General features: G+C 59.1%; 2 pseudogenes; both read left to right on the top strand.

Annotated features, from left to right (window-relative positions):
* Positions 1 to 1,222: 1,222 nt before the first annotated feature.
* On the top strand, positions 1,223 to 1,377 carry LOC124304266 (uncharacterized; annotated as a pseudogene).
* A 484-nt stretch (positions 1,378 to 1,861) lies between these two features.
* On the top strand, positions 1,862 to 8,885 carry LOC124304228 (uncharacterized; annotated as a pseudogene).
* The last annotated feature ends 1,644 nt before the right edge of the window (positions 8,886 to 10,529 follow it).

Below are 10,529 nucleotides of genomic sequence, written 5' to 3'. Positions count from 1 at the left end.
GTCTGTGATGCCCTTAGATGTTCTGGGCCGCACGCGCGCTACACTGAAGGAATCAGCGTGTCTTCCCTGGCCGAAAGGCCCGGGTAACCCACTAAACCTCCTTCGTGCTAGGGATTGGGGCTTGCAATCATTCCCCATGAACAAGAAATTCCCAGTAAGCGCGAGTCATAAGCTCGCGTTGATTATGTCCCTGCCCTTTGTACACACCGCCCGTCGCTACTGCCGATTTGATGATTTGGTGGGGTCTTCGGAATGGTACGCGGCAATGTCTCGGCATTGCCGATGTTGACGGGAAGATGACCAAACTTGATTATTCAGAGGAAGTAGAAGTCGTAACAAGGTTTCCGTAAGTGTACCTGCGGAAGGATCATTAACGTTTCGTACTGCCAAAGCAGCGACTCGTAAGCGCGCGGGGCTGTCTCGCCGCGAGAACGGCGTGTCACGCCCACGTGTCGCGAACAATATTTCACAAAACTTTGAATGACGTAACGGTCGGGCCCGGTTGCCGCGGCGCGCAACACAATCGTCGTGACAACGAACGCGGTGCTCACGCTGGATCCGATGGGTCAGGCGTTCGTCGCGGTCGCGACGAGCGCAGTCGCCGGCTGAAACCGCCCGACGACCGACTCGCGCCGAGGCGTCGACCCGTCGCTCCGCGTCCAGCGCGGAGCAGCGGCGGGTTGTTTGCGCCTCCGGCCGACTCGGTGCCGAGAGGGGACTGCTTCGCGGTCCGCCTCGACTCCTTCGACCCAGTCAGGTCGTACCAGAGAGACGTGCGAAGCTGGTCTCAGCTCTTCTTTGCGGGCAGCCTGTCTGCGCCCGGGTGTCCTCGGTGCAACGCCGTTACACCCCGGACGCAGGCCGCGAATGCGGTAGGCTTCGGAGAGAATTTCTGCCCGTACGAGGAAGCTCGCGTCAGCGTCGAGGGCAGCGATGCCCGGGACTCGCTGACGCGGCCCACTGCCGTCCGTCGTCAATCGTTTGCATTCGTCAATCGAGCCGATTGGGTCCGGCGCCGGTTCATCCCGGCAGCAACGACCCGTGAACTCGAGGCGACGTCGGCTCCTGAACTATCGCACGAACGAAATTTGACGCGCGGCGCGCGTTCCTTCCCGCGCGCAACCGCGCAAGGGCCGACGCACGCGGCGCCGCGCTCACGACCACAGAAAGCCGGTAACAACCGTAATTTTAGCATTTCTAATGCAAAATTCACATATATGATTACCCTGAACGGTAAATCACTTGGCTCGTGGGTCGATGAAGAACGCAGCTAATTGCGCGTTAACTTGTGAACTGCAGGACACATTAACATCGACATTTCGAATGCACATTGCGGTCCACGGATACAATTCCCGGACCACGCCCGGCTGAGGGTCGTTTAACAACGACAGACTGCTTCGTCGGCAACGGTGCTGCGAAAACCCCTTCGGGGGAAAAGCGCACCGTGCCTTCGCGAGCAAATGACCGGGCGTTCGCAGCCCGTGTCGCGCACCGGTCGCGCGGCAACATGTCGCGTCGCCTCAAACGAACACGTATGTCACGGTCACGACGCGTCGCCGCAGTTCGCGGGGTCGAGCTGTCGCTGCCGTTCGTCACGTTCCGGTGCTAGCGATAGTCGAGAGATCGAACGAATTCGGCACGGCGACACACAGACCGCGCGCGGTCGGTTTGCCTCTCATGTGAACAAGTTCCGTTCTACGTTTCGCCGCGGGAGGCTCTCGAGTCTCTCGTACGGCAAGCGTGTTTACCGTCGTTTCCGTGACTCGAACGTATGAAAGATATACGTTGTGTCCTCGTCCGTGTCGACGGTGCTGTTCTTGAACGAACGACCGTCGCCGAAGACGGACTAGCAATCTTACGACGACCTTAGAGCAGGCGAGACTACCCGCTGAACTTGAGCATATTACTAAGCGGAGGAAAAGAAACTAACTCGGATTTTCTTAGTAGCGGCGAGCGAACAGGAAACAGCCCAGCACTGAATCCCGCGGTTATGCCGCCGGGAAATGTAGTGTTTGGGAGGATCTACTCATCCCGGGGCGTCGGCCCGCGTCCATCTTGTCCATCTTGAATGGGGCCACTTACCCGCATAGGGTGCCAGGCCCGTAGTGACCGGGACGCGCCACGGGAGGATCTCCCCTCAGAGTCGGGTTGCTTAAGAGTGCAGCTCTAAGTGGGTGGTGAACTCGATATAAGGCTAAATATGACCACGAGACCGATGGGGAACAAGTAACGTGAGGGAAAGTTAAAAAGAACTTTGAAGAGAGAGTTCAAGAGTGCGTGAAACCGTTCAGGGGTGAACCTGAGAAACCCGAAAGATCGAACGGGAAGATTCAACGTCAGCGACGCAAGCTTCGCCGTGGCTCGTGATGTCGGGACCTCGCGTCCACGGCACTCGGTTGCGTTGCAATGTCCGGCGGCGCCGGCGTGCACTTCCCCCCCAGTAGGACGTCGCGACCCGTTGGGTGTCGGTCTAAGGCCCGGTCGGCTGCCTGTCTCGGCGTTCTTGTCGGGGCAGACCCCCGGTTGCCCGTCCGGCTGCCCGTCGGTACCCGCACCGTATAGAGCCGCATTAAACTGCGTCGGGCCTGCCGCAAGCGCGGTCAGCGATTTCCGGTGGTCGGACCTAGCGCCGTCCACGGGCCCGGCCAGCTGTTGGCTGGCAGTGTCCTCTGGCTGGATCGTTCGAATCATTAAATACCGGTCGGCGACGCTATTGCTTTGGGTACTTTCAGGACTCGTCTTGGAACACGGACCAAGGAGTCTAACATGTGCGCGAGTCATTAGGACGAGCAAACCTTACGGCGAAATGAAAGTAAAGGTCAACACAGCGGTGACTGAGAGAGGATGGGCCGCGTCACGATGCGGCCCCGCACTCCCGGGGCGTCTCGTTCTCACTGCGAGAAGAGGCGCACCCAGATCGTACACGTTGGGACCCGAAAGATCGTGAATTACGCCTGGAAATGGATGGCGCTAAAGCGTCGCGCCTATACTCGGCCGTCAGCGGCATACGAGGCGGCCCAGGCCGTTATGAAGCCCTGACGAGTAGGAGGGTCGCGGCGGTGTGCGCAGAAGGGTCTGGGCGTGAGCCTGCCTGGAGCCGCTGTCGGTGCAGATCTTGGTAGAGGTAGCAAACACTCCAGCGAGGCCCTGGAGGACTGACGTGGAGAAGGGGTCCGTGTGAACAGCCGTTGAACACGAGTCAGTCGATCCTAAGCCCTAGGAGAAATCCGATGACGATGTTGGTGTATTTCTATCACTGACACGCGCGTCGTGACGCCGGTGATTGTGCAAACGTCGGGCCTCGCTCGGCGTTCCCCCCGGCGTGGGCGCGCGCGGTTTGAAACGTGACACACCCGTCGGGCGAAAGGGAATCCGGTTCCTATTCCGGAACCCGGCAGCGGACCCGTTTACAAGTCGGGCCCTCGCAAGAGAGTTCGTCGGGGTAACCCAAAAAGACCTGAAGACGCCGTCGGGAGATCCGGAAGGAGTTTTTTTTTCTGTATAAGCGTTCCAGTTCCCTGGAATCCTCTAGCAGGGAGATAGGGTTTGGAACGCGAAGAGCACCGCAGTTGCCGCGGTGTCCGGATCTTCCCCTCGGACCTTGAAAATCCAAGACAGGGCCACGTAGAGGTCTCGCGCCGGTTTGTTTCCATATCCACAGCAGGTCTCTAAGGTGAAGAGCCTCTTGTCGATAGACTAATGTAGGTAAGGGAAGTCGGCAAATCGGTTCCGTAACTTCGGAATAAGGATCGGCTCTGAGAATCGGGGCGTGTCGGGCTTGGTCGGGAAGCGGGTTTGGCTGACGTGCCGGGCCTGGGCGAGGTGATGGTAAGAACCGGATCCGAGCTCGGTCCCGTGCCTTGGCCTCCCGCGGATCTTCCCTGCTGCGAGGCTTCGGCGGCGGTTCGCTGTTGCCGTCGTCCTCTTCGGCCCCCATCCAACGGTCAGCTCAGAACTGGCTCGGACTGGGGGAATCCGACTGTCTATTTGAAACAAAGCATTGCGATGGCCCTAGCGGGTGTTGACGCAGTGTGATTTCTGATCAGTGCTCTGAATGTCAACGTGAAGAAATTCAAGCAAGCGCGGGTCAACGGCGGGAGTAACTATGACTCTCTCATCGACGGTTGGCTGTCGGCCGCCCAAAGACGGCTCGACATATGCCCACCGGCTACCGGCGGGCGGCCGATAAACGGCGGGGGCTTATGGAAGGAAGGGCGGGGGGGGGGGGGGGTTGCCAGCCCGCCCAAATAACTTTCAGCAGGCCCGCAAAATAAACAAATTAAAAGCAGAACTCGCCGAGTGCCTCAGCCCGGCGGGCCTGCTGGAACAACCACCCGGGGGGAGTTGGCCGATCCCCCGGAGGTGGCTGTGGGGGTAGTGGACGACCCTACGCCAGTCCCTGACAACAAACCGCACCCTATCGACCCTAAACCAGCACCCGAGCGGTTTGCCCGCGGTGACTGCAAGCAGGACTTCGCTACTTGGAGTTCACCGCAGGATACGACACCCTGTGGAGGCTAACGCGGCCATCGAACTGCCGGGCGCCAAGTGAAGGTGGAGGGATGAGGAACTGCGGATGATGGCACGGGAGGAGGCTCAGGCCACCGAGCGGGGAGTAAGGTTTATGAACCCACACTCCTCGCTCTGGTCCCCGGTAGGACCCAGGAGGCGATCAAAGGAGACCGGCGCCGGCCGGACTACCGGAGAATGGTCAAGGCAGCCCAATGGGACCCCGAGGCTGCCCACACGCCCCCTGGGACCCCTGCCAGACTACGGGGACGAAGGAGCCGCTCCATGCCATCACCGCGCCAACGCTCTTCCTCCGCTGATCCAGCAAGGGTATCACCACCCACCCCAGCGGTACCTGCTCCCGCTGCACCTTGGGGGCAGGACCTTGCCGGAGCTATACGTCGCCTAATCGAGACAGCCCGGCAAGAGAAGCATCATCGTGCCAACGAGTTGGCCGACATCGCCGATGATGCTCTAAATTGGGAAAATATAGACGCCGCCATAATTAAATGGTTAGGCAGGGTATTTCCCCCTGCAGCCGCTGCAGCTGGATCTAGGCGCCGCGAGCCGACCGCGAACCCAATCCGCCAGAGAAACGGAAAGCCGCCGTCTTGGAGGACACTGCGCCGTCGACAATACGCCAGAGTCTAGACCGGGTGGAAAAACAACAGACGTCACGTGGCTCGGGAGATCCTGGAAGGGGGCCCCAGTTCGATCAACCATACACAAGTTGGTCACGCACTGGGGCCCACTGTTGGGGCACCCCTTAAGGGATGACCCAGGTCCTTCCAGGATCCCGCCCGAAAAACCCGAGCTACGGTACACGTGGGACCGAATCTCCGCTCAGGAGATGGATGTCATCAAGGTCCCCGTGTCGTCATCACCCGGTCCAGACATGGTCACGGCGAGGCAGTGGCGCGCGGTGTCGCCATCTATCCGCGCGCTTCTCAACAATGTCGTCATGCTTGGGGGGGGGGGGGAATTCCAAGACAACTCCTGCAGAGCCGAACAATCTTAATTCCGAAGAAAAAGGTACCGGAGAACCCTCGGGACTACCGGCCGATTTCGATCGGTTCGGTAGTGATTCGACAACTACATCGCATCCTCGCTGTCCGTCGTAGATCCGCCAACCTAACCGACGATCGGCAGCGTGCCTATATTGCGGCCGATGGTACGGCCGAGAATACGGCCGTCCTAGACTCCATCTTATGGACGGCCCGCACGCTGCGACGCGAGATGCACGTGGCCACCCTCGATGTTGCTAAGGCATTCGACACGGTAAGCCACGCTGCGCTCGCAACGATCGTCGGACAGCTCGGCCTAGCAGCTGGTCTGGTAACCTATGCGGCCGAGCTGTAGAAAGGTGCTACCACCAGGCTGGCGGCGGACAGAAGAATGTCCCAACCGGTACCTGTCCGGCGCGGAGTCCGGCAAGGAGATCCCCTCTCGCCGATTCTTTTCAACCTGATCGCAAATAAAATCCTTGCGGTCGTGCCCTCTGAGGTCGGGTTCAACCTCGAAGGCAAGCAGATTTCATGTCTCGCCTTCGCGGACGACCTGACCCTTATTACAGCATCCAAATGGAAAATGCAAAGGGCACTTTTAAGGGTTGAGGAAACGGCAGCGAGCATGGGGCCGACACTCAACGCATCCAAATGCACTGCTCTGTCTTTGGTGCCTGCCGGTAAGGCGAAGAAGGTCAAGATCGTGGTCGAACCGCTATTTCGACTACGGGACGGCCCTCTGTCCCAAACCGGCGTGCTTCAAAGATGAACGTATTTGGGTGGCGAGTTCAGCCCCGGGGGGCTTACGACTGTCAAGGCCGAGCTTAGAGCGGAGCTGAATCACATCACCGAAGCTCCGCACAAGCCGCGGCAACGACTAACCATGCTGCGGCTCTTCCTGCTACCCAGGGTCTACCACCTACTGGCATTGGGTAGGACTACGGCAGGAAGGCTCGAGTCCCTCGACATTCAAACCAGGCGTGCGGTTCGCGTCTGGATTAGGCTCCCCGACGACACGGCGGTCGGCTATTTCCACGCCTCAGCGGTGGATGGCGGATTGGGTATTCCCTCCCTCACCACCCTTATCCCAGCAATGATCATCAGCCGCCTTGGCGGATTGAACCAAAGTAGTCTCTCCGCGGCCCGGGCGGCATATGCGTGTCAAAGGGTCAAGCGAAAACTCGGCTGGGCCCGGCGCACGCTCCGCAAAACCATGTTAACGGGAGACGACTCGTCGGCCAAGGCACGCCAGCAGCTGTGGGCAATGATTCTGCACGAGTCGGTGGACGGACAGGAGCTCCGTGAATCTTCCGCGAGCGTTCTGTCCAGTAACTGGGTCCACCACGGGACCGACTTCATCCCGGCCCGTGACTACGTGCAGCATCATTACGTCCGCGTCAACTGCCTCCCCACACTAGTGCGTACCTCACGAGGGCAGCGGCGCACCAGCCGGCGTACCACCTGCCGTGCTGGATGCGACTCTACGGAGACCGCTAAGCACGTCATACAACAGCGTTGGAGGACGCACGGAGGCAGGATCAAGCGTCATGACGCGGTCTGTGCCACAATAGCTGCTGGCCTCAGGGATAAGGGCTGGAACATCCAGAGGAAGAGGGTGTTTGAGACCTTCGAGGAAAACCGGAAGCCCGACATAATCTCGAGCAAGGAGGGGCGCGGGGGTATCATCGATGCCCAGGTCGTCTCAGGCGTAACCCCGCTCTCGACAAGTCACGTCAGAAAGCGGGGTTACCACGCAGACAACCGGGACCTATTGGAGGGCGTAGCTGCGCACCTACAGGTCCCGGTCCCGAACGTCGAGACGACCACGTGCACCCTCACATGGAGGGGGGTTTGGTGCGAGCAATCACACCAAAGCCTCCGCTCGTTCGGGCTACCGGACAGGCTCCTCGGAGGGATCACGACTCGGGTGCTACAAGGGTCACACACCAACTGGGTGCGGTTTAACAAGATGACTGGTTTTAGGCGTCGTCCACATCGTCCTCAGCCCCTACAGGGCATCGGCTAGCTCCTGTCGCTGAGGTAGGGGCCCGCGGTTCCCAGTGTGTCACGTGTTCAAGTTGTCCACGTGTTTGTCTTGTCCACGTCTGTCATTCAAACGCCAATGCATTTCCAAATAGCCAAATGCCTCGTCATCTCATTAGTGACGCGCATGAATGGATTAACGAGATTCCCACTGTCCCTATCTACAATCTAGCGAAATCACCACCAAGGGAACGGGCTTGGAAAAATTAGCGGGGAAAGAAGACCCTATTGAGCTTGACTCTAGTCTGGCACTGTGAGGAGACATGAGAGGTGTAGCATAAGTGGGAGGTGGCAACATCGTCGGTGGAATACCACTACTTTTATCGTTTCTTCACTTACTCGGTTAGGCGGAGCGCGTGCGTCGAGGACTTTCCTCCCGGCTGTCACGATGTTCTAGAGTCAAGCGTGTAAGAGTGGCGTGAGGCTTCGGCCGATCGTCAATCATACTCCCGCGTGATCCGATTAGAGGACACTGCCAGGCGGGGAGTTTAACTGGGGCAGTACATCTGTCAAAGAATAACGCAGGTGTCCTAAGGCCAGCTCAGCGAGGACAGAAACCTCGCGTAGAGCAAAAGGGCAAAAGCTGGCTTGATCTCGATGTTCAGTACGCATAGAGACTGCGAAAGCACGGCCTATCGATCCTTTTGGCTTGAAGAGTTTTCAGCAAGGGGTGTCAGAAAAGTTAACTACAGGGATAACTGGCTTGTGGCGGCCAAGCGTTCATAGCGACGTCGCTTTTTGATCCTTCGATGTCGGCTCTTCCTATCATTGCGAAGCAGAATTCGCCAAGCGTTGGATTGTTCACCGACCAATGGGAAACGTGAGCTGGGTTTAGACCGTCGTGAGACAGGTTAGTTTTACCCTACTGATGACTCGTCGTTGCGATAGTTATCCTGCTCAGTACAAGAGGAACCGCAGGTTCGGACATTTGGTTTACGCACTTGGTCGAGCGGCCGGTGGTGCGAAGCTGGCATCCGTGGGATTATGCCTGAACGCCTCGAAGGCCGTATCCTCTCTAGTCAAAGGGGGCAACGATATTTCGAGGAGTCTCGTGGGTCGAAAGGCTCAAAACAATGTGACTTTACTAGGTGGCCGGTCCACGGACCGGTCGTCGCACGAGCCCTGTTTGCCGGGCGGGGTCTTCGGCCTTCGTCGGGATCTTTCCGCTCGTTGGTCTGGCCTCGAACGGTCGAACATGGGTCATCCAGTTCGATGTCAAGACTCGGAATCGTCTGTAGACGTCTTAGGTACCTGGCGGGGTGTTGTACTCGGTGAAGCAGTTACCACGCTGCGATCTGTTGAGACTCAGCCCTTGGCTTGTGGATTCGTCTTGTCGGTCAGACGAGGCCCCAATGTGTCTGTGTTTGCAGAGCGCTGGCTCGACGCCGGTCACGCGACGCGTCGCTCGTCCCATGTCGGACGAGTCGCGGGCGAACCGGCGCGGCCGTGCTCTGCTCGCTGAGCGGGTGCGACGGCAATGCAAGTGCGAGGACTTGGAAAAGGAAATTTTTTTCCCGTACCCGTTGCCATTCGAGATATATCCGAGGCAGCAGCGCGGATCGCCGGTCGGCGAACGTAAGGCCGACAAGCGCGACCGGAGGGACCGGTGGACCCCCTCGGTACGTCGCGGGATTCGGCGACGGTATTATAGGCCGCAATTATTCTTCCGATGATACGTCGACCGTCGGCCGTCGTCCTCGATCCCCAAGGGACTTAAGAATTTTTTTTTTCCCAGGCGACGAAAACGCAATGCGCCGCGTCCCGTGATAGTCGGCGCTGGACCCGCAAACCGACCGTGGCACGGCGGGACTTGTGAAAATTTCCGTCCGGGTCGACCGAAAGGCAATGTGCTGCGTTCCGGGGCCGATAGGACGACGGCGGTCGGACGGACCCCCGATGCGGCGCAACGGGACACTTGTGTAAATTTTGGTTCGAGTTGACCGAGAGGCGATGCGCGGCGTCCCGAAGTCGATACGAATCGACCGGACTTGTAAAAATTTTGGCCCGAGTTGACCGAGGGGCGATGCGCGGCGTACCGGAGTTGATACGGGCCGACCGGACTTGTGAAAATTTCAGTCCGAGTCGAGCGAAAGGCGACGCGCGGCGTCCGGAAGTCGATTCGATCCGACAGGACTTGTAAAACTTCCGATCCGAGTCGACAGAAGGGCGATGCGTGGCGTCCCGGAGTCGATACGGGCCGACCGGACTTGTGAAAATTTCGGTCCGAGTCGAGCGAAAGGCAACGCACGGCGTACCGGAGTCGATCCGGGCCGATGGGACTTGTAAAAATTCCGGTCCGAGTCGAGCGAAAGGCAACGCGCCGCATCCCGGGGCCGATGGGACGACGGCGGACGGACGAACCCCCGATGCGGCCCGACGGGACCTGTTGAAGCTGCGGTCCGAGTCGAGCGAAAAACGACGCGCGGCGTCCCGGAGTCGATCCGGACCGACGGGACTTGTAAAACTTTCGATCCGAGTCGACAGAAAGGCGATGCGCGGCGTCCCGGAGTCGATCCGGGCCGGGAGCCTATCGATACATCGTCAAATGAGCCTCGGTTTATTTCGACAAAGTTCCCGGAGTTCAAAATTCTCTCGATAGCCCGCGAAGGTTTCGCCCCGTAAGCCGACCGTGCTACCACTGTACCGGCGCCGGAGTCTTAGCGGCCAGGCTCCTACTAGTAAGAGAAGCGAGTCGGTCAGGCCGGTCTCCCGTCGTCCGCCTGCTACGCCGTACCGGTACGTGCTCGAGCACGATACGTACGTCGGCGTGGACCAGGAGCGGGCATTTGCGGACCGTTCCGTGCCTCGTACCAAAGAAACTACGCGACTCGCGTTGTTTCATCTATCGTCACTGCATTACCGCGGGTCGGTGTCTCAGACCAAATGGCCCTTGACGCGGTACCAAGAAGTTCGGCTCTTCGTGAAACACGGAAGGCTGAACGCTCCAACGCACGCGTCAACTCGCTTCTTTCC

This window comes from Neodiprion virginianus, chromosome 4, assembly GCF_021901495.1.
Source record: "Neodiprion virginianus isolate iyNeoVirg1 chromosome 4, iyNeoVirg1.1, whole genome shotgun sequence".
Taxonomy (NCBI): domain Eukaryota; kingdom Metazoa; phylum Arthropoda; class Insecta; order Hymenoptera; family Diprionidae; genus Neodiprion; species Neodiprion virginianus.
Note: the sequence above shows the minus strand (reverse complement) of the source record. Positions and strands in the feature narration are given on the sequence as shown.